Raw genomic sequence first — 21204 nt, 5'->3', positions numbered from 1 at the left:
CATCAATTATAAATTAATAAAGAAACTATTTTAAAATTCATATGGAACCAAAAAAAAGAGCTCATATGGCCAAGACAATCCTAAGCAAAAAGAACAAAGCTGGAGGCATCATCACGCCACTAGACTTCAAACTATGCTACAAGGCTACAGTAACCAAAACAGCAAGGTACTGGTACAAAAACAGACACATAGACCAATGGAACAAAATAGAGAACTCAGAAATAAGACCACACATCTGCAATCATCTGATCTTCAACAAACCTGACAAAAATGAGCAATGGTGAAAGCTACCCTATTTAATAAATGTTGCTGGGAGAACTGGCTAGCCATACACAGAAAATTGAAACTGGGCCCCTTCCTTACACCTTATACAAAAATTAACTCAAGATCGATTTAAAGACTTAAATGTAAAACCCAAAACTATAAAAACCCTAGAAGAAAATCTAGGCAATACCATTCAGGACATAGGCACAGGAAAAGATTGCATGATGAAATCACCAAAAGCAATTCCAACAAAAGCAAAAATTGACAAGTGGGATCTAATTAAACTAAAGAACTTCTGTACAGCAAAAGAAACTATCGTAACAGCGAACAGACAACCTACAGAATGGGAAAAAATTATTGCAATCTATCCATCTGACAAAGGTCTAATATCCAGAATCTACGAGGAACTTAGACAAATTGACAAGAAAAAACAAATGACTCCATTAAAAAGTGGGCAAAGGACATGAACAGATACTTCTCAAAAGAAGACATTCATATGGCCAACAAACATATTTAGAAAAAAAAAGCTTGACATCACTGATCATTAGAGAAATGCAAATCAAAATCACAATGAGACACCAACTCACACCAGTCAGAATGCCAATTATTAAAAAGTCAAGAAAAAGCAGATGCTGGAGAGATTGCAGAGAAATAGGAACACTTTTACACTGTTAGTAGGACTGTAAATTTGTTCACCCATTGTGGAAGACAGTGTGGTGATTCCTCAACGATCTAGAACCAGAAATACCATTTGACTCAAATTCCATTACTTGGTATAGACCCAAAGGAATATAAATATTTATATTACAAAGATACATGAACACATATGTTCATTGCAGCACTGCAGCAAACACATGTCACAATAGCAAAGACATGGAATCAACCTAAATACCCATCAATGACTGACTGGATAAAGAAAATATGATACATATTCTCCATGGAATACTATGCAGCCATAAAAAGGAACGAGTTCATGTCCTTTGCAGGGACATGGATGAAGCTGAAAGCCATTATCCTCAGCAAACTAACACGGGAACAGAAAACCAAACACTGCATGTTCTCACTTATAAGTGGGAGCTGAACAATGAGAACACACGGACACAGGGAAGGGAACAACACACACTGGGGCCTGTTGGGGGTGGGTGGGAGGAGGGAGAGCATTAGGAAAAATAGCTGATGCTTGCTGGGCTTAATACCTAGGTGATGGGTTGATAGTTACAGCAAATCACCATCACACACATTTATCTATGTAACGAATCTACGTATCCTGCACATGTACCCTGGAATTAAAATAAAAATAAAAATTATAAGAACAGGCCAGGCATGGTGACTCATGCCTGTCCTCTCAGCACTTTTGGAGGCCAAGGCAGACAGATCACTTGAGGTCAGGAGTTTGAGACCAACCTAGCTAACATGGTGAAACCCCATCTCTACTAAAACTACAAAAATTAGCTGGGTGCAGTGGCATGCGCCTATATCCCAGCTACTCCGGAGGCTGAGGAAGGAGAATTGCTTGAACCTGGGAGGCAGAAGTTGCAGTGAGCCAAGATCACACCACTGTACTCCAGCCTGGGTGACAAAGCAAGACTCTATCTCAAAAAAAAAAAAAAAAAAAAAAAAAGTAAGAAAGTAATGGCGGAAACCACAATTACTTTTGCACCAACCTAATATCTTCAGTCAGACTCTTTACTTTTAATGAAATAAATATAAAATATACAACACACATTTAAAGCAGTTTCCTTTTACATCTTTACCTACAGTGGAAGTGACAAAAAACTAAGTCTTTCCATGTAGTGCCCAAAGCAGATAGTAAGCTCTGCTACACATATATCATAAAATGGGAATATTTTGAGGGCCCAGAAGGTTGATAACATTTATCATGATCAAGGACTTGGGCTCAGGAGCCAGATAGAATTCAAATTCTGACCTCCTGAATTCCTAATTGAATGATCTCTCTGGGTCTCCATTTCCTCAAATGCAAACTGAAGCCAATAGTAATACCTACTTTGTTGGGTTCTTAAGATTAAATTACTTAGAAGTACATAAAGCACTTATCACAGTGCTTCGCACTAAAAGAGATTCAGTTAATGTTAGTTACTGGTATTATCAGTTGTAAAACACAGACTGTTTGGTGGCATTTTGGCCTCCAGTGCCTATGCTATGCATAGTCATTAGCAATAATGTGACTGAAAAATAGGTATCTGTTACATAAATAAAAACTAACATTTGCAGAGCAAAGTCAGCACTATATTAAAGCTATATGTGTCATCTTTAATTTTCATAATAACCCTGAGAGGTACTATCATCCCAGTTTTAGAGTTAAGAAAACTGAGGCCCAAAGAGATTAAATAATTTATCCCAATTCACACAGTAAGTGGCAGAGCCGGGATTTGAACCAAAGCAGCCTGAATCCAGAGCCTGCACTCTGTATTCCACCCCGAAAACGGGCTGTTTTCTACTTCTTTGCTGTACAGCTATACTGCTAAACCTATTTGTTTCTCATGAAATTACTATAAGCCAAACTGTGAATGTGCCCCTGGAACAAATGAAGCACCCTTTGTTAGCACTATACTCAAAAAGACAGTTTATTGAATTTAATTTATATTTCTTTACTAGGTTGTCACAGACAATATGTCATTTAGTCTTCAAAATAGCTATTTCCCATGTATTTATCTTCCTTTTATCTTCATTATCAAACAGAAAGTTTATCCTATGGTAGGCATATAACAAATATATTTTTTCACTGACTTGAATTTCCTTTAATCATCTTTAAGAGTACAGAGGAAAAAGTACCAAAAAGATAACATATTCTCTTTATGATTATATATGTTTTAAATTAAAATAATGTTGGTAACTGAAGAGTGTCATAAGTAACATGGTAAGAATTAAGAAGACACACTATTCAAGCTAAGGCTATAGTGGAATGTCTTTTATTTTTCTACCTGTCAATATTAATGTGATTCTACTGATCATCTCTCTTTCTCAGAGCAATCTCTTAGAGATATGGGAAAAGCTGTAGAGCTTCATGCAAAACTCCTTTTCACTTAGTTCAGTTTCCTTAGAAGGCAGTTAAAAGGAGTCAGGTTAGGCTTAGCTTTCATATATTTGATTTGGGCATCTTGGGATTTGGGGAGTTATAGAAAATAGGAGGGCAGCAGGTTGGTATTCATTGCAACTTTTTCTTCAGCACATAGACTATTAAAAGAAAGTCTCAATGTTAAAGAAAAATGAAAGAAAAAACATAGACTTCATAAAGAAACAATAGATGTCACAGATTTGAAATACAAGTTTCAGCTCAAGGTTCTTTATTTCCTACCAATAATTGATAATAACAGCTAATACGTATGGTGTTTAACGTGTGTCAGCTGCTGTTGCAAGTGCTTTACATATATTAACTAGTTTAATCCTCAAAACAACCCAAGGTGTAGGTAGATCATTTTACAAACATTAGGAAACTGAGGTAAAGAGGGGTCACAGCTTGTAAGGGTGGAACTAGGATCTGAACTCAAGCAAGCTAGCTCCAAACTCCCTGCTCCTGACCACCTACTAGCATTCATTAATGATTTCCTGTTCACAAGGCACTGTATTCAGTATTTTAGTACGACTGTCTCATGAATCCTCTCATCAGCCCTATGGAGTAGGTAATATCCCTCTATAGTTGAAAAAAATGAGGCTTAGAAAGGTTAAACGATGTCTCCAAGGTCACAGGGCTACTAAGTAGGGGCACGAAGAACCACACCCTGGAAGTATGATTCTAGAGTTCATGATCTTAAATGTTACACTACCCTCCTTACCTTTAGAGGCCAGTTACTCAGGTGCAGTGGCTCATACGTGTAATCTCAGCATTTTGGGGGGCTGAGGCAAGCAGATCACTTGAGGTCAGGAGTTCGAAACCAGCCAAACATGGTGAAACCCTGTCTGTACTAAAAATACAAAAAATTTAGCTAGGCATGGTGGCACATGCCTGTAATCCCAGCTACTCAGGAGGCTGAGGCAGGAGAATTGCTTGAACCTGGGAGGTTGCAGTGAGCCAAGATCACGCCACCGCACTCCAACCTGGGCAACAGAACGAGAGACTCTGTCTCAAAAAAATAAAAAAAGAAGAGGCCAGTTATTTAACCTCTCTCTGCCTTGGTTTCCTCATCTATAACATAGGAACAATAATCCCTGCCTCAGAGTTGTAGAAGCATATTGTGGTACACAGAAGAACAGTGTAGATCATAACTGGGAACCACCAAGCAAAATTTTTAGGACATTTTTTAAAACGTTTTCAATTTTAAGACTTTTTTTTTTTTGAGAGAGAGAGAGAGTTCCACTCTTGTTGCCCAGGCTGGAGTGCAATGGTGTGTGATCTGGGCTCAGTGCAACCTCCGCCTCCCGGATTGAAGCAATTCTTCTGCCTCAGCCTCGCAAGTAGCTGGGATTACAGGCATGCGCCACCAAGCCAGGCTAATTTTGGTATTTTTAGTAGAGGCGGCGTTTCACCATGTTAGTCAGGCTGGTCTTGAACTCCTGAACTCAGGTGATCCACCCTCCTCGGCCTCCCAAAGTGCTGGGATACAGGCATAAGCCACCGCACCCAGCCTCAAATTTTAAGACATTTTGAAACATAGATCTCTAAGAGTACTTGGAGGCAAATGCTATGCAGACTATGATATATATATGACTAAGAGCCTTGCCACTCTTTCAAGAGAATTTCAGTTATGGTTTATACATTCATCCAGTAAATATTGGGAAAACATTTTCTAAATCTGCAACTCACAATTCCTACTTTCAGGCAAGTAAATAGGCAACTATCCTACAGAATGATGGTGCCGAGTAGGAGTAATCGAGTCTTAAGAGTGTAGTTGTTCTCAATAAATGGATGCCTTTTGCAAATTGAGACTTTGGTTGAAGTAGATATTATATGCCAATTCTTCTTGGCATTGTACAAATTTCTAATGAAGCAACATTCTATAGCATCACTTGTTTAATCAGCAAGGTCCACTAGCAAATCTAATAGTTTATAATGCATTACATTTTTATGCCCATGACGCATAGCATAAAATATACCAATAGTAAGAAAGAGACCACTTTCAGTAACATGTTTCCAGTAATGGGCAACTTCTTCAACATCTTTTTTTGCAGGTTTAAGAAAAAATTTTTCCTCCATTCAACCCAATCCACTGTCATGGACCCATCAATATCCGTGCTGTATATTATTTAAGAAGAATATGCTCAAATATAAATTATGATTCATATATTTCAAAAAACATTATCAAAATGACATATTCTTAAAGTCAGAAAAGTCGGATTGTAGTTGCGTTCTTCCTGTTGTTATTTTTGTGATATAGAGCCCACTTAACATCTCTGAACTTCAGTTTATGTGAGAATAATTCCTATAACACAGAGCTATTAGACTATTAAATAAGTTTATGTGTACAATGGCCTTATAAATTACACAACTACAGAACTTGTAAGTCAGTAGTACTGCATCCCAATTTTCTAGTATTTCTTCTTAAACATTTCTCCTTCTTTCTGTCTTATAACCTCATTTTATAACTTCTTGCATGTTCTCTAGCAAAGAATGGTTGACAATTACCCTTTTTGGTTATGGATCTTACAAGACGATATACATTTTCTATGGCTATAAAATATCCAGTATCCAAAATAGCAAGACGTCCATATATTCTTGGAAATATAATTCCCATTAATATGAAATAATAGTTTTGAAGCCAACTTTTTTTGAGACAGGGTCTTACTATGTTGCCCAGGCTAGTCTTGAACTTCCAAGTTCAAGCTATGCTTCTGCCTCAACCTTCTGAGTAGCTGGATCTACAGGCAAGTACCACTGTCCCTGGCTCAAGTCAATTTTTAAAATTTTAGGAATTCTCTACTATGCAGCCATAAAAAAGAATGAGTCCATGTCCTTTGCAGAGACACAGAAGAAGCTTGAAACCATCATTCTCAGCAAACTAATATAGGAAGAGAAAACCAAACACCACATGTTCTCATTCATAAGTGGGAGTTGAACAATGAGAACACGTGGACACAGGGAGGGGAACATCACACACTGGGGCCTGTCAGGGGGTGCGGGAGAAGGGAAGGGAGAACATTAGAACAAACATCTAATGCATGCAGGGCTTAAAACCTAGATGACAGGTTGATAGGTGCAGCAAATCACCATGGCACATGTATGCCTATGTTACAAACCTGCAAGTTCTGCACATGTATCCCAGAACTTAAAGTAAAATAAAAATTTTTAAAAACGAAAAAAAAGAATTTTAGGAATTCTCAGTGAAGAATTTCTCAAATTCCTGTATGCAGTTAAGAATCTGAAGAAAGCCCCTCTGCATGGTCATGCTGAGCCAGCTCCTGTGCCTGCAATTGGGCCACAGCCCCCTAAGCTTCGCCCTCCACCTCTTGACCTCTTGACCATGGATCCCCACCAAATGAGCAAGCCTGGGGCCTTCCTGAAAATGTAAGCAGGATCTGAGTGTTCTGCACACCAAAGAAATGCACTTCCTGAAGGAATGGATGAAGAGCATGGGTGGTAAACTACCACCTGCTATTCAGAAAGCTAAATCAGAAGAAAATATCAAGGAAGGAAAAACAGATAGCAAGAAGGCAGAAAGAAAACATAAAGATAGATGAACCATCAAATGAGAAAACTGATCTAGAAAGTGATAATGAAGGTGTGATTGAACAAGACACTGATGCCCCTCAAGAAATGGGAGATGAAAATGCAGAGAAAACAGAGGAGATGATGGATCAGCAAATGGTAAGAAAGTGGTTGCCACTGAAACCGTAAATGATGGTGAACTGTGGCTTATTCACAGATGCCATTAAGCTGAATCCTCACTTGGCCATTCTGTGTGCCAAGAGAGCCAGTGTCTTCATCAAATTACAGAAGCCCAACGCTGCCAGTCAAGACCGTGACAGAGCCATTGAGATAAATCCTGATTCAGCTCAGGCTTACAAGTGGTGAGAAAACACACTCAGACTTCTGGGTCTTTGGGAAGAAGCAGCCCATGCTCTTGCCCTTGCCTGGAAATTGGATTATGATGAAGATGCTAGTAAAATGCTGAAAGAAGTTCAAACCTAGAGCCTAGAAAATTATAGAACATTGTAGAAAGTATGAGTGAAAATGTGAAGAGCAAGAGATCAAAGAAAGAATAGAAAGGGTTAAGAAGGCTCTCAAGAAAAGCATGAGAGATCCCAGAGGGAGGAAGAAGCCAGAAGATGATCCAGAGCTCAGTATGGCTCTTTTCCAAGTGGCCTTTCTGGGAGAATGCCTGGTAAGTTTCTCAGAGAAATGCCTGGAATGGGAGGGGACATGTCTGGAATGGCAGGAATGCCTGGACTCAAAATTCTTAGTGACCAGAGGTTCTCACAGCCATGCAGGGTTCAGAAGTTATGGTGGCCTTCCAGGATGTGGCCCAGAACCCAGCAAATATGTCAAAATGCCAGAGCAACCCAAAGGTTAAGAATCTCATCAGTAAATTGTCAGCCAAATTTGGAGGTCAAGCGTAATGCCCTTCTGATAAATAAAGCCCTTGGTAAAGGAAAAGCAACCTAGATCACCAAATGGATGCTGCAATTATGCAAACCAGTGTACCTCTGACCTTATCAAGACAGCTGGGGTGCTTTGAAGATAATCTCTACCCGTCTACCCTGAATGCAACTAAAGCATTTTACAGCGGTTTGCCATTAGGGTATTCATGCAGATAATGCTTCCTACTAGAAATTACAAACTTTAAACACTTTTTAAACCTTAAAAATATTTAAAACAAATTAAGAGGGTCTGTTAATTCTTTAATTTTTTTTTTTTTTGAGACAGGATCTCGCTCTGTTTCCCAGGCTGGAGTGCAGTGGCGTGATCTCAGCTCACTGCAACCTCCGCCTCCCAGGTTCATGCCATTCTCCTGCCTCAGCCTCCCGAGTAGCTGGGACTACAGGCGCCCGCCACCACACCCAGCTAATTTTTTTATTTTTAGTGGAGACGGGGTTTCACCGTGTTAGCCACGATGGTCTCGATCTCCTGACCTTGTGATCTGCCCGCCTCAGCCTCCCAAACTGCTGGGATTACAGGTGTGAGCCATTGTGCCCAGCCTAATTCTTACTTTTTTTTACTAATCATTTTGGATTTTTCCCTTTCAGTTATTGGGCAGGAAAGATAAATGTGGAAGATTATGGCTCTAATTTGAGTGAAATGAAAGTTTATTAGTGCAAAGCAAACAGAAAAAAAGAATGTGACGATAGTGAGATACATTACTTTGCTAATTTTGCTTCCAAAATTTCAAGTTCTTGTCTCAGTCAACTCCCTTTATCACTTTCCTCAGCAACTATTGCTAAACTTCATGCATCTCCTCAAGCCATCAAGTGAATTCCTAACGCTTTCAGGCCATGTCTTTCCCTATTTCTCCCTGAAATATGAGTGTGCAAGCAATCTCATCTTTAAAGAAACAAAAAAAAAAACCTCTTGACCCCGCTTTCCCCACTGTCGCCCTTATCTCTCTTTGCCTTTGCAGCAACACCCCTTAAAGACTTGTCTCCCTTGCATGTCCACCTTCTCCTTGTCATTCTCTCTTGAGCCCACTCTCAGGCTCTCACCACCATTACTCCACCAGTGGCCTCCATGGCGCTAAATCCAGTGGTCCGTTCTCTGTCCTCATCTTAGTCTATCAGCATTTGACAGACAGAACTGTCTCCTCTCTGAAATGTGTTCTTTATTTGGCTTCCAGAACAAAGTATTCTCCTGGTTTTCTTCCTTTCTCTCTGGTTCTTTCCTCTTATTCTCCTTCCCTGGTTTCCCCTCATTTCCCCTGCCACATAGCATTAGAGCATACCAGGACCCAGCATACTGTACTCCCTCCCTGGTCTTCTCAGCCATTCTTATGGCTTCGAACATCATCTATAAGCCTGTAACTCCCAAATCTGAACTCCAGACTCATTTCAAGATACCTACTTGATATCTCTACTTGGATGTCTCATTAGCATCTGAAACTTGAGAACAAAACTGTACTCTGAGATCTACTCCATTTTAAACCTGCTCCTCTCACAGTCTTACTCATTTCAATACATGAGGCAGCTACAGCTTCCTAGACGCTCAGACCAAGAACGTTGACAGTATCCTTAACTATTCACTTTCTTTAACACCCTACACATGATCCAGAAGTAAATCTTGTCAGTATTTCAAGATCTACCTGGCATCTACTCACTTCTCACCCTCATCCATCCTGGTGCAAGCCATCCTAAAATCTTGTCTGTTATTATTGCAGCACTGTCTTAATTGGTCTCTCTGTTTTCACCCTTGCCGCTATAAACTATTCGCAGTACACCAGCCAGAATGAGATGGTTAAAACTTAAGTTAGATCATGTCACACCTCTGTTTAAACCCACCCAATGACTTAACTGAGTAAAAACCAAAGTTCTTACAATTTCCTGTAAGCCTTATGTGATCTGGCCTCCTATTACCTCTAGATTTCATCTCCTACCACGCTCTCCCTCGTTCACTCTATTCTGCACACACTGGCCTCCTCTCAATGCCCTAACCCTGTCAGAGACACTACCTACTTCACCCTTTGCTGTTGCTATTTCCTTTGCCTGGAAAGCTTTTCCCCCAAAGATCATCATAGCTCCCTCTCTTACTTCCTCCTTATCTCTACCCAAATGTCACTTTCAAGAATTCCCTACTCACCACAGTTAAATTGCATTTCCCCAACACACACACACACACACACACACACACACACACACGAGTCTCCCTCCTCTGCTTTATTTCCCCTTAGCACTTTTCATTATCTAACATAGCTTAATTATTTATCTAGTTTATTGTTTTTCTCCTCTTGTTTATGGTGAGCTCTATGAGAGCAAGGATTTTGGCCTATTTCCTTCACTACTGCATCCTTAGCACCTAGATGAATGACAGGCATATCACAGACACTCAATAAATATTTGTTAGTAAATAAATAAATCCACTTTTCATCGCCACCTCTTGTGCTCTACACTCAGAGGTTGAAATATTGAGTCTTATTCAAGGACTCCCTGTCTTGAGCTGTTGGAACCCTTTTCTCCCAATCAGTCATCTCCTGTCTCTATAACAGATCCAACATGTCCTTCTCTGGTGGCTACTTCTCAGATCTCTCCTATCCACCAAAAGATAATAAAAATAAAATTTAAAAAGACTTGTCCTCTCCTTCTCATTTAAATTTCTCTTAAACCACATCCCCACATTAACCATTTCTCTTAAACCACAGTCCCCACATCCTCACCCTCACCCACTTAACAGCCTTATGCAACCTGACTTAACCCTTTACCATGCTACTCAAACTCCTTTCACTGATATCCCCGGAAATCTCCCAAATGCCAGATCCAATGGATATTTTTCAATAATGTTATTGCTGCTCTTTTCCGCTGAAAAGAGGAAGGATCTAAAAAATGAAGACACATAAAATGTTCAAGAAATAGAGGATGAAACATCATAAATACATCAATTCTCCCCAATATTAAGCTATTAATTCAATAAATTGCAATCAAAATTCCAAAAATGATATATATATATGTGTGCATGTGTATGCACATGTATATAACAAAACAATCTGATTCTAAAATTCATATAGAAGAGGAAAGGGTCAAAAATAGCATTGACACTATTGGAGATGAATGTAAGTCCAGATGTCGAGATGTATTATACAGTGATAGTAATTAAGACATGAGGTATTGATACACAGTAGACAACAACTAATATAACAGGAAAAGGAAACCAGAAACACACCCATACACAGATGGAAATTTAATATATGACTAGAGGTAAGCATTTCAAATCTGTAGGAAAAGGATGGGACTAACCAATAAATGGTGATAGGACAACTGACTATACAGAAAAAAAAAGAAATTGAATCCCTGTTTCACACCATACACAAACATCAATTACAGGTGAATTAAAGAACTAAATATGAAATATCTAAATATTTAAATAAAATATTGATGAATATCTTCATGCCCCAGGGTAAGGAAGAATTTCTCAATATGTCAAAAGCACAACCATAGAAGAAAAAGAGACAAATATAACTGCATTAAAATTTAAAATGTCTGCACAACAAAAAAACACCAAAAATGTGTTTTAAATAAGCAACAAGCTGGGAAAAGATATTCATATTGCATAATGCCAACATAGGATTAATATCCAGAATTTAGAAAGAACACCTACAAGCCATTAAGAAAAAGAAAACCAATCTCTCTGAAAAATTGACAAAAGGAATAAACAGGTAATTCACAAAAAAAAAAATCCAAATGACCAGCAAATATATGAAGAGATAGTTTTACTAGTAATAAGGAATATAATTAATTAACTTAGTTACATTAAAAATAATGAGATAATATTTCTGACCCATAGGTTTGGAAAATATTAAAATATTAGAATACTACGGTATCAAGTGTTGGAATGGAAATACATTTCTGGTAGGAATCTAAGGTGGTACAACTACTTTGGAGAGCAATTTGGAATATTTAATTAAAGTTAAATGTCTGTAAAGCCTATGACCAAACAATTCCACCGCAAGTAATACACAAGGAGATGCACACAAGAATATCCATTGCAGCATTATATTATATTAGCAACAAAAGAAATTTTTAACCTAAATAACCACCATCAGAATTCATAAGTAAACTGAGTTATATTTATTAAATGGAACCATAAAGTGGTTAAAATAATTGAACTAGAGCTATAAGCATTGACATAAATAAATCTCCAAAAATTGAAGGATTAGAAAATAGTCATAAAAAAATCCTGTATGTCACCATTTAAAGGCTTAAGACATAAGAAACAATATCCTATATTTTAACAGTATATGTATAGTAAAATGTATGCAAATATAAAAGTCTATATGAGAATAAGTTCAGAATAGTAGTTACTTCTGGCAGGAATGGAGGAAATGGGTTTAGAGAATAATAAATTGAAAATGTTTGCTGCCAGTAATTTTGTTTTTAAAAATCTGAATCAAATATGTAAAATGTTAAATATGACAAACCCAGTGGTAGGTATGGTTTCTGGTTATATTATTCTCTCTATTGTTCTGTATAAAATAGTTCATAATAAGTTAGCCTTATTTCAGGAATGTTTAACATGACAAAATCTATTACTATAATTCATTATATAAATAGGTCAAATGACACATTATACAGTTTAATAAAATTCAGCACTCTCCTGATAAGATACTTTTCTTTGTTGTTCTTCTATATGTTCCTGTCATAATCCTTGCCACATTGCAACTGTCTGTTCACTGTTAGCACATGTGTGCACACACACACACACACAGTGGACTGTCAGCTCTGTAATGACAGGCACAAGGGCCAGGCTACCACTGCATCCTCATTAGCTAGTACATGCCCAGCAAAAAGGATCAAACTTGATAAATATAAAATGACATAATCTTATAAAAAGCAATAAATATATACACTAAAATGATACCAGGTTAACATTTGGGTGATTGTATTATGGTGACATTGGGCAAGTTACTTAACCTCACTTGTCAACAATTTCCTCTTCCGTGAAAAATAATAGACTTGGCCTCTAAAGTCTTGTGAGGATTAAATGAGATAATGTATGTAATGTTCTTAGAAGAGTGCTAGCAGACAGATGTTCAATAATGAAAAGCCATTATTCATATTTTTCTAACGTTTCCATAGTTATCACTTTTATCATTAAAAAGGGTTTAGAGCTAATAAAATTAATAATAATAAAAATTAAGTTTAATATATACATACATATATGAGAGCTGACCTTTCAAGAATCTTCTCTGCCTCTTTTTTAGAAATATTTATACCTGTTAACTTGAGAGCATCGATACATTTCTGAAGTATCCATCACTCCTTTAAAGGAATAAAGAAAATAAGGATCAACTGGAAAGTTTGAAAAGATACAGAAGCAAATATTATTTAGTGCATTATTGTCCTCAAAGCCACTCAGGCAAAGAATGCACTTTTAGCAAAAAAAAAGAAAAGGGAGAAATGGCCTCAGATGTAAGCAACTGGAATCGTTCCTACACGGTTTCTGGCGGCAGAAACACAACAAGGTGCCTCTCAGATGACTAGAAGTGAAACCTCATGCCTTGGAATTGCCAGATAAACATTCCTTGGCCTTTGTTGTACACATCCTAAAAATTAATAGCATGAGTTTACTGGTGCAGAGAACCACTGCAAGAAGAAAATGGTTCACCTAAAGAGAATTTTTAGTGGTGTCTTTGTAAAAGTCGCCCCCAGAGCCTAAAACTGCTGTATATATTGGAATCTTATATGACCTGGGGATTTCTAAATCTGAAGCCCATCTGGGAACTCATCTTGAAACACGGACAAGCCAAGGTCAAGAATAAGACCATCTCTCCAACAGACAACACAGTGAGGAGCACCTGAGGAAGTTTGCTGTCATTTGCTTAGAAGACCTCATTCATGATGTTGCCTTCCCAAGGAAGTATTTCCAGGAGATCTCATGGTCCCTGCACCCTTTCCAGCTCTTGGTGGCCCATCACGCTATCAAGAATAGAGTGAGGTTCTTCCACGAGATGGGCTCGCCTGGCTGTCAGAGTGAATGCATCAATCAGCTCAACCACCAGCTGAACTAGACCCAGAATACCTGAATGCATGGTGCATTGGAAGCACGTGTTTCTGTTTTTTTGAACTGTTATCAAAAATAACAATTGGAATTGTATCTTGAGGGAAGAGTATTTCCTGCTTTATCTTCAAAAACTGGAAGAGAAGAGTCAATGAAAATACAGCAAGTTATGTACATGGCAGGCACCTCTCATCACAGTCCAGCTCCAAGGAAACATTCCAGTGTTTTCTACATTGGCTGCTGCCTCCTCTGAAATAAGCACGTGTCATGAAAGGAGTCCTGCTTTGTCACATTTGCACGAGTCCCCCTAAGACTCCTGTAGCAGTGGACCAAGCCCAAGGACATAATTGAATCTGAGAGTTCCTAGGGCCTTGTTCTGAAAAGACTTGAAATACAATTAGGAAGAAGGGCACAAAAACAGGTGGTGGGTTGTCTCTTGTGAGTCTATGTTCCAACTTTTCACTGATGCCTTTGAGAGCGCTCAGACTTGGCTGGCTCCAGGTATATCTGCTGGCTTTTGTATCATAGTCTGCAACTAGCTTAGTCCTTTTCTCTAAAAGCTCAGCATTTGAGAATGAAGGACCCTTTCACCAGAAAAACATGTATGTACTCAAAATTTTGCTTGCAGTTTTAGGATGTTTAGACCCTTCTCCTCAGGGACCTATGCACCTTATGTGAGGAAGCCCTGCTTTTATCAGGATTGGTCATCCAGGCCCTGATCTTGCTCGTCTCTGGTTCCATGTCCTGTGGAGGACCAAAGCTCACCAAGATAGCTTTTTTCCCTTCACTGTGGCAGATTGTGTTGCCCCCTGCACCATCTATAACTCTGGGAAATGCCCATCATATCTTCTCTTGGGCCTCAGGAAAGAATTTCCTGGTTTCTCTAATGATCAGCACTCTCCCTAAAATCCAGATAAAAAAGGAATGAACCATTTTCTCAGTCTGGCATGGATAAAATTAGTGCTGTTTGATTTTTTGGGCCCCAGGCAGGCAGGTTAATTAGCATTTCCTTGTATATTCTAGTCTCCAGTAGTCTAGTCCAGGAGACTCTAGTCTCCTGCTGGTAATAATATAGTAGTAGATAGTAGACCAGCAACTGGGCTTCTTGGGATTTTAATCCTGAAAACAGCGGGTCTGACACTGTAGTGTTTTTCATCAGTGTTCACCCCTAAATGGGACTTCGCACTACTTCCTTCACTTGGTTGCCTCCACTTGCCATCTGAGCAATTGGCGAGGATGTGCCAGGCCTAGGTTACACTTGAAAACATACTTGACCTTGTATTCCCTGCTCCTTTGAGGTCAGTTTTGCTGCAATTTTGGCTCATGGGGCCCTCAAACATGGCTGAGAAATTGAGTGAGAGGTATAACAGTGCCTTAAAATGTTTCAGCCTATGAGGTAATTAATTTGGTTGGTTGGCTCCAGAGGTAACCTGCCAGGAAGATATGATATAGATGTTACTCTTACACTGTAATGAAACATTGTGAAATCAGATTACTTTAAAATGAGGTACCACAAAGTCATGGGAAAAAAGCAGTTGTGAGTACGGAAGCCCAGGGCTTACATCCCAGCTCTCTCTTATACTAAATATGGGTACAGTGTTTCCACCCTTTGTCTGTAAGATGGGAGCTAATATCCTCTAGCCTGTCTGTCTCACATGGTAATTAAAAGGATTAAGCAAAACAATAGTTTATAATTCATAATTCTATACAAATAAGAGATGTTATTATTTAAAAAAATAAATCTTGAAGCTTGTAATCTGGTCTTTGGGGAAAAAATCATAAATCATAAAATACAAATTTGGTAACATTGAAAACACCTGTGCATCAAAACACATCATTAAAAAGATGAAAAATAAAAGCCACAGAACAAAAATACAAACCTTACAACTAACAAAAGATAGTATTCAGAGTACATAAGAAATCCTATCAATCAATAAGAAAAAGACAAATAATGTAATGAATAAGCAAGGAATATGAAAAGGGACCCCATAGGACTTATAACTTATTCATGTTTCTATATTATCACAGTCCTCACCTCATTGGGCTCTCATTTCTTTCCTTAGTCCCACTTAGATTCCATGATCCATCAACTTAACCAATACCTTACATATCCCTTTACTCCCTGATGCCTCTTTTATTTCCCTTATTCATTTGGCAAAACCATCACCTTGAGTAAATCCCTGCAACTTCACCTCTGTGGCTGACTGGAGCTATAGGCACACTTCTTCCAATGCAGCTGAAAAACGGGTACAAATTCGGTTAAGAATTTGCGGATATGATAGCGGAAAGATGAAGGAGGCCCATAAAATGGCTTCCATGTCTTCAGTGAAGAATGAAGCACTGTGGTAAAAGTGAGGATGTAAGGATGTGAGGGAGAGAGGATCAGAAAGACAGGATGTGAGGACAGACGTTTGAAGAGATTTGAAAAAGGTACAGCATCATTTTTATGGAGACAGGGAGACGATGTTACCAGAGAAACTGGGCACTATGAGTACCAATTTGCAATCATGATTTTTTAGGATATCAATTTGTGAAACTTGCAGTGCATCAAGTAGCTCACAATTGAGCACACTGACCTTATGTAGCTTTAGTGGACCACTATTTCAGAACCCTTTGTCAGAGTATACCAGCCTCCACTCTGCTATGACATGCTGTTATTCTAGTCTACAGTCCAGAGGCTCTGCGCCGATCTATTCCTCTTAGTGTACAGAATTTAGGCATTATGGAGCTGAACAACAGAGGGAGCCAGGATCCTGATTACTATGGAAACCTCATGTCATCCTGGATTACATAGGTTTATGTGTGACAGAAATAAACTAGGATCGGACCTTAAGCCACTAGTATTTCAGGTTTTCTCCACCACCCCCAGCTGATTGTAAATCTAACCAACAAAAAGCTCCAATGAATAATGTACAACTATTCAGAATAACGGATCACCACAAAAATGCCCATGTTAAACCATAGTAAAAATGACTATCAATATAGGGTTTGAAACTGTTAATTATATTGAAGTCAAAATAACTTTCGCATTTATATGAAATCAAGAGATTAGAAATATCTGTTTTACTAACTTATAAATCCACATAGTAATGATATTTATGAAATAAAAGACTTTGTAAAAATGATAAATGAAAACAGCAATAATTGTGCAAATTGCCTCAACATTTCATTTAGCCAGTATTTATGGAGTATATAAACAGTGCTACACAGTATGTTGGCTGCTAGGGATATGAACATGAAATAGTCTCTAACTTCCATTGAGGAGCTAACAGAGACATAAACAGATAACTTTCTCTCTGTTTATCTTCAGTGTGATTTTTTATTTATGAACAGATTTTATAAATTTAGCAAATGAATAAAAAATATTTTTTTAGCCTTGGAAAAGACACCAATTTTGGTGGGGAGAAAGGCTAAATGTAATTTGGCTCACTGAGCAGTAGAGGGTGATAGAACACCAAAATGACAGCTTGAGAATGCCTTTAGACCACGTTGTATTTTTCTATAAACAATTCATTCAATTAATATTTTTCCACAAACTCAATGACATATTTAGCTATGAATATAAAAGTACATAAGGAAATTATAAATAAAATGCAGTCATAATTTGGGAAAAGCAAGGGGAAAAATTAGCAATTTTCACTTATTCCTGTTTTATTTATTATTCTTTATTACATTTTTTCCTCCATGTTACAATATCAGGAAAGCTCATCGACCGAGGAAATACACTGCACCAGTTTTTTCTCATAAGTGTTACAAATACAGGTTGTCTTATTGGTATCTTTCATGTTAAGGGTCAAGTTAATGAAAGCCAGTGTGATAGGTGCATGGCAACAGCAAAAGACAAAAGAATGATAAAATCTTTATATCTCTGCGTAGCATCTTTTTGAAGCATGAAATTTAATAACCCTGATTTACGTCAGTTCTTTTGACAGTAATATGTCATATATAATATTCACATGATAAAACTCTTTAAAATGCAACTACAGCAAAGTGGCGTTTCCTCATCAGAATATATTTTGTTTAAAATTATTGTGAAAGTGCCTCTTATTTATGTTATTATAATGTATTTCCTACAAAAAGAGAAAGTGGCTTTTCTTCATCCGAATATATTTTGTTTACAATTATTGTGAAAGTGCTTCTTATTTATGTTATTATGGACAATCAACTCTCTATTTTCAAGGGTATAAATGAGCAGTTATTTGTGGAGCACACACTAGGTGCTCAATTTATGTATGTTCAGAGGAAGAGATTTTTGAAACTTTGAGTTAGGCTAGAGTGCTGTTTTAGTTTCCTAGGACTGACTTAACAAATTACTAGAAACTGGGTGGCTTAAAACAATAAAAATTTAGTTTCTCACAGTTCAGGAGGCCAGAAGACCAAAATCAAAGTGTTGGCAAGGTTGGTTCCTTCCAGAGGTTCTAAGGGAGAATCTGTTCCCTGCTTCATTCCTGGTTGCCAGCAATCCTTGGCATTCCTTGGCTTCTGGCTGCATCACTCTAGTCTCTGCCTCCACCATACGTGGCATTCTCTGTGGGTGTCTGTGACTTTTTTTATATATACTTTAAGCTCTGGGATACATGTGCAGAACGTGCAGGTTTGTTACATAGGTATACATGTGCCATGGTGGTTTGCTGCACTTATCAACCCGTCATCTAAGTTTTAAGCCCCACATGCATTAGGTAGTTCTCCTAATGCTATTCCTTCCCTTGCCCCTACCCGCCAAAAGGCCCTAGTGTGTAATGTTCCCCTCCCTGTGTTCATGTGTTCTCATTGTTCAACTCCCACTTATGAGTGAGAACATGTGGTGTTTGGTTTTCTGTTCCTATGTTAGTTTGCTGAGAATGATAGTTTCCGGCTTCATCCATGTCCCTGCAAAGAACATGAACTCATTCTTTTTTATGGCTGCATAGTATTCCATGGTGTATATGTGCCACATTTTCTTTATCCAGTCTGTCATTGATGGGCATTTGGGTTGGTTCCAAGTCTTTGGTATTGTAAATAGAGTTGCAATAAACATACATGTGCATGTGTCTTTATAGTAGAATGATTTAAAATCCTTTGGGTATATACCCAGTAATGGGATTGCTGGGTCTAATGGTATTTCTGGTTCTAGATCCTAGAGGAATTGCCATACTGTCTTCCACAATGGTTGAACTAATTTACACTCCCACCAACAGTGTAAAAGCGTTCCTATTCTTCACATCCTCTCCACCATCTGTTGTTTCCTCACTTTTTAATGATCACCATTCTAACTGGCATGAGATGGTATCTCACTGTGGTTTTGATTTGCATTTCTCTAATGACCAGGGATGATGACATTTTTTTCATATATTTGTTGGCCACATGAATGTCTTCTTTTGAGAAGTGTCTGTTCATATTCTTCGCCCACTTTTTGATGAGATTGTTTGTCTTTTTCTTGCAAATACGTTTAAGTTCTTTGTAGATTCTGGATATTAGCCCTTTGTCAGATGGGTAGATTGCAAAAATTTTCTCCCATTCTGTAGGTTGCCTGTTCACTTTGATGATAATTTCTTTTGCTGTGCATAAGCTCTTTAGTTTAACTAATCCCATTTGTCAATTTTGGCTTTTGTTGCAATTGCCTTTGGTGTTTTAGTCATGAAGTCTTTGCCAGTGCCTATGTCCTGAATGGTATTGCCTAGGTTTTCTTCTAGAGTTTTCACGGTTTTAGGCCTTACGTTTAAGTCTTAATCCATCTTGAGTTAATTTTTGTATAAGGTGTAAGGAAGGGGTCCGGTTTCAGTTTTCTTCATATGGCTAGCCAGTTTTCCCAACACCATTTATTAAATAGGGAATCCTTTTTCCATTGCTTGTTTTTGTCAGTTTTGTCAAAGATCAAATGGTTGCAAATGTGTGGTGTTATTTCTGAGGCCTCTGTTCTGTTCCATTAGTCTATATATCTGTTTTGGTACCAGTAGCATGTAGCATAGTTTGAAGTCAGATACTGTGATGCTTCCAGCTTTGTTCTTCTGACTTAGGTTTCTCTTGGCTATATGGGCTCCTTTTTGGTTCCATGTGAAATTCGAAGTAGTTTTTTCTAATTCTGTGAAGAAGATCAATGATAGCTTGATGGGAACAGCATCGAATCTAGCTTGATAGGAACAGCATTGAATCTATATATTACCTTGGGAAGTATGGCCATTTTCACTATATTGATTCTTCCTATCCATGAGCATGGAATGTTTTTCCATTTGTTTATGTCCTCTCTTATTTTCTTGAGCAGTGGTTTGTAGTTCTCCTTAAAGAGGTCCTTCACATCCCTTGTAAGTTGGATTCCAAGGTATTTTATTCTCTTGGTAGCAATTGTGAATGGGAGTTCACTCGTGATTTGGCTCTCTATTATTGGTGTATAGGCATGCTTGTGATTTTTGCACATTGATTTTCTATCCTGAGACTTTGCTGAACTTGCTTATCAGCTTCAAAAGACTTTGGGCTGAGACAATGGGGTTTTCTAAATATACAATCATGTCATCTGTAAGCAGAGACAATTTGACTTCCTATCTTCCTATTTAAATATGCTTTCTTTCTTTCTCTTGCCTGATTGCCCTGGCCAGAACTTCCAATACTATGTTGAATAGGAGTGGTGAGATAGAGCGTCCTTGTCTTGTGCTGGTTTTCAAAGGGAATGCTTCCAGTTTTTGCCCATTCAATATGATATTGGCTGTGGGTTTGTCATAAATAGTTCTTATTATTTTGAGGTATGTTCCACCAATACCTAGTTTATCGAGTGCTTTTAGCATAGGGGGTTTTGAATTTTATCGAAAGCCTTTTCTGCATCTATTGAGATAATCATGTGGTTTCTGTCATTGGTTCTGTTTATGTGATGGATTATGTTTATTGATTTGTGTATGTTGAACCAGCCTTGCATCCCAGTGATGAAGCTGATGAAGCTAACTTGATCGTGGTGGATAAGCTTTTCGATGTGCTGCTGGATTCAGTTTGCTAGTATTTTACTGAGGATTTTACTGAGAAACCTTGGACAATACCTGGCTTTCCTAGGCAGAGGTCCCTGTGGCTTCTGCAGTGTTTGTGTCCCTGGGTACTTGAGATTAGGGAGTGGTGATGACTCTTAACGAGCATGCTGCCTTCAAGCATCTGTTTTAACAAAGCACATCTTGCACAGCCCTTAATCCATTTAACCCTGAGTTGACACAGCACATGTTTCAGAGAGCACGGGGTTGGGGGTAAGGTTATAGATTAACAGCATCTCAAGGCAGAAGAATTTTTCTTAGTAGAGAACAAAATGGAGCCTCCTATGTCTACTTCTTTCTACACAGACACAGTAACAATCTGATCTCTCTTTCTTTTCCCCACAATCCCGATTCATAAAG

The 21204-nt window shown here is 38.2% G+C and overlaps 1 pseudogene; it reads left to right on the top strand.

Moving 5' to 3' along the window:
- Positions 1–6680: 6680 nt before the first annotated feature.
- LOC101143039 (hsc70-interacting protein-like) lies at positions 6681–7816 on the top strand (annotated as a pseudogene).
- Positions 7817–21204: the final 13388 nt, after the last annotated feature.

Source organism: Gorilla gorilla, chromosome 1 (genome assembly GCF_029281585.2).
Source record: "Gorilla gorilla gorilla isolate KB3781 chromosome 1, NHGRI_mGorGor1-v2.1_pri, whole genome shotgun sequence".
NCBI classification, from domain to species: Eukaryota; Metazoa; Chordata; class Mammalia; order Primates; family Hominidae; genus Gorilla; species Gorilla gorilla.
Note: the sequence above shows the minus strand (reverse complement) of the source record. Positions and strands in the feature narration are given on the sequence as shown.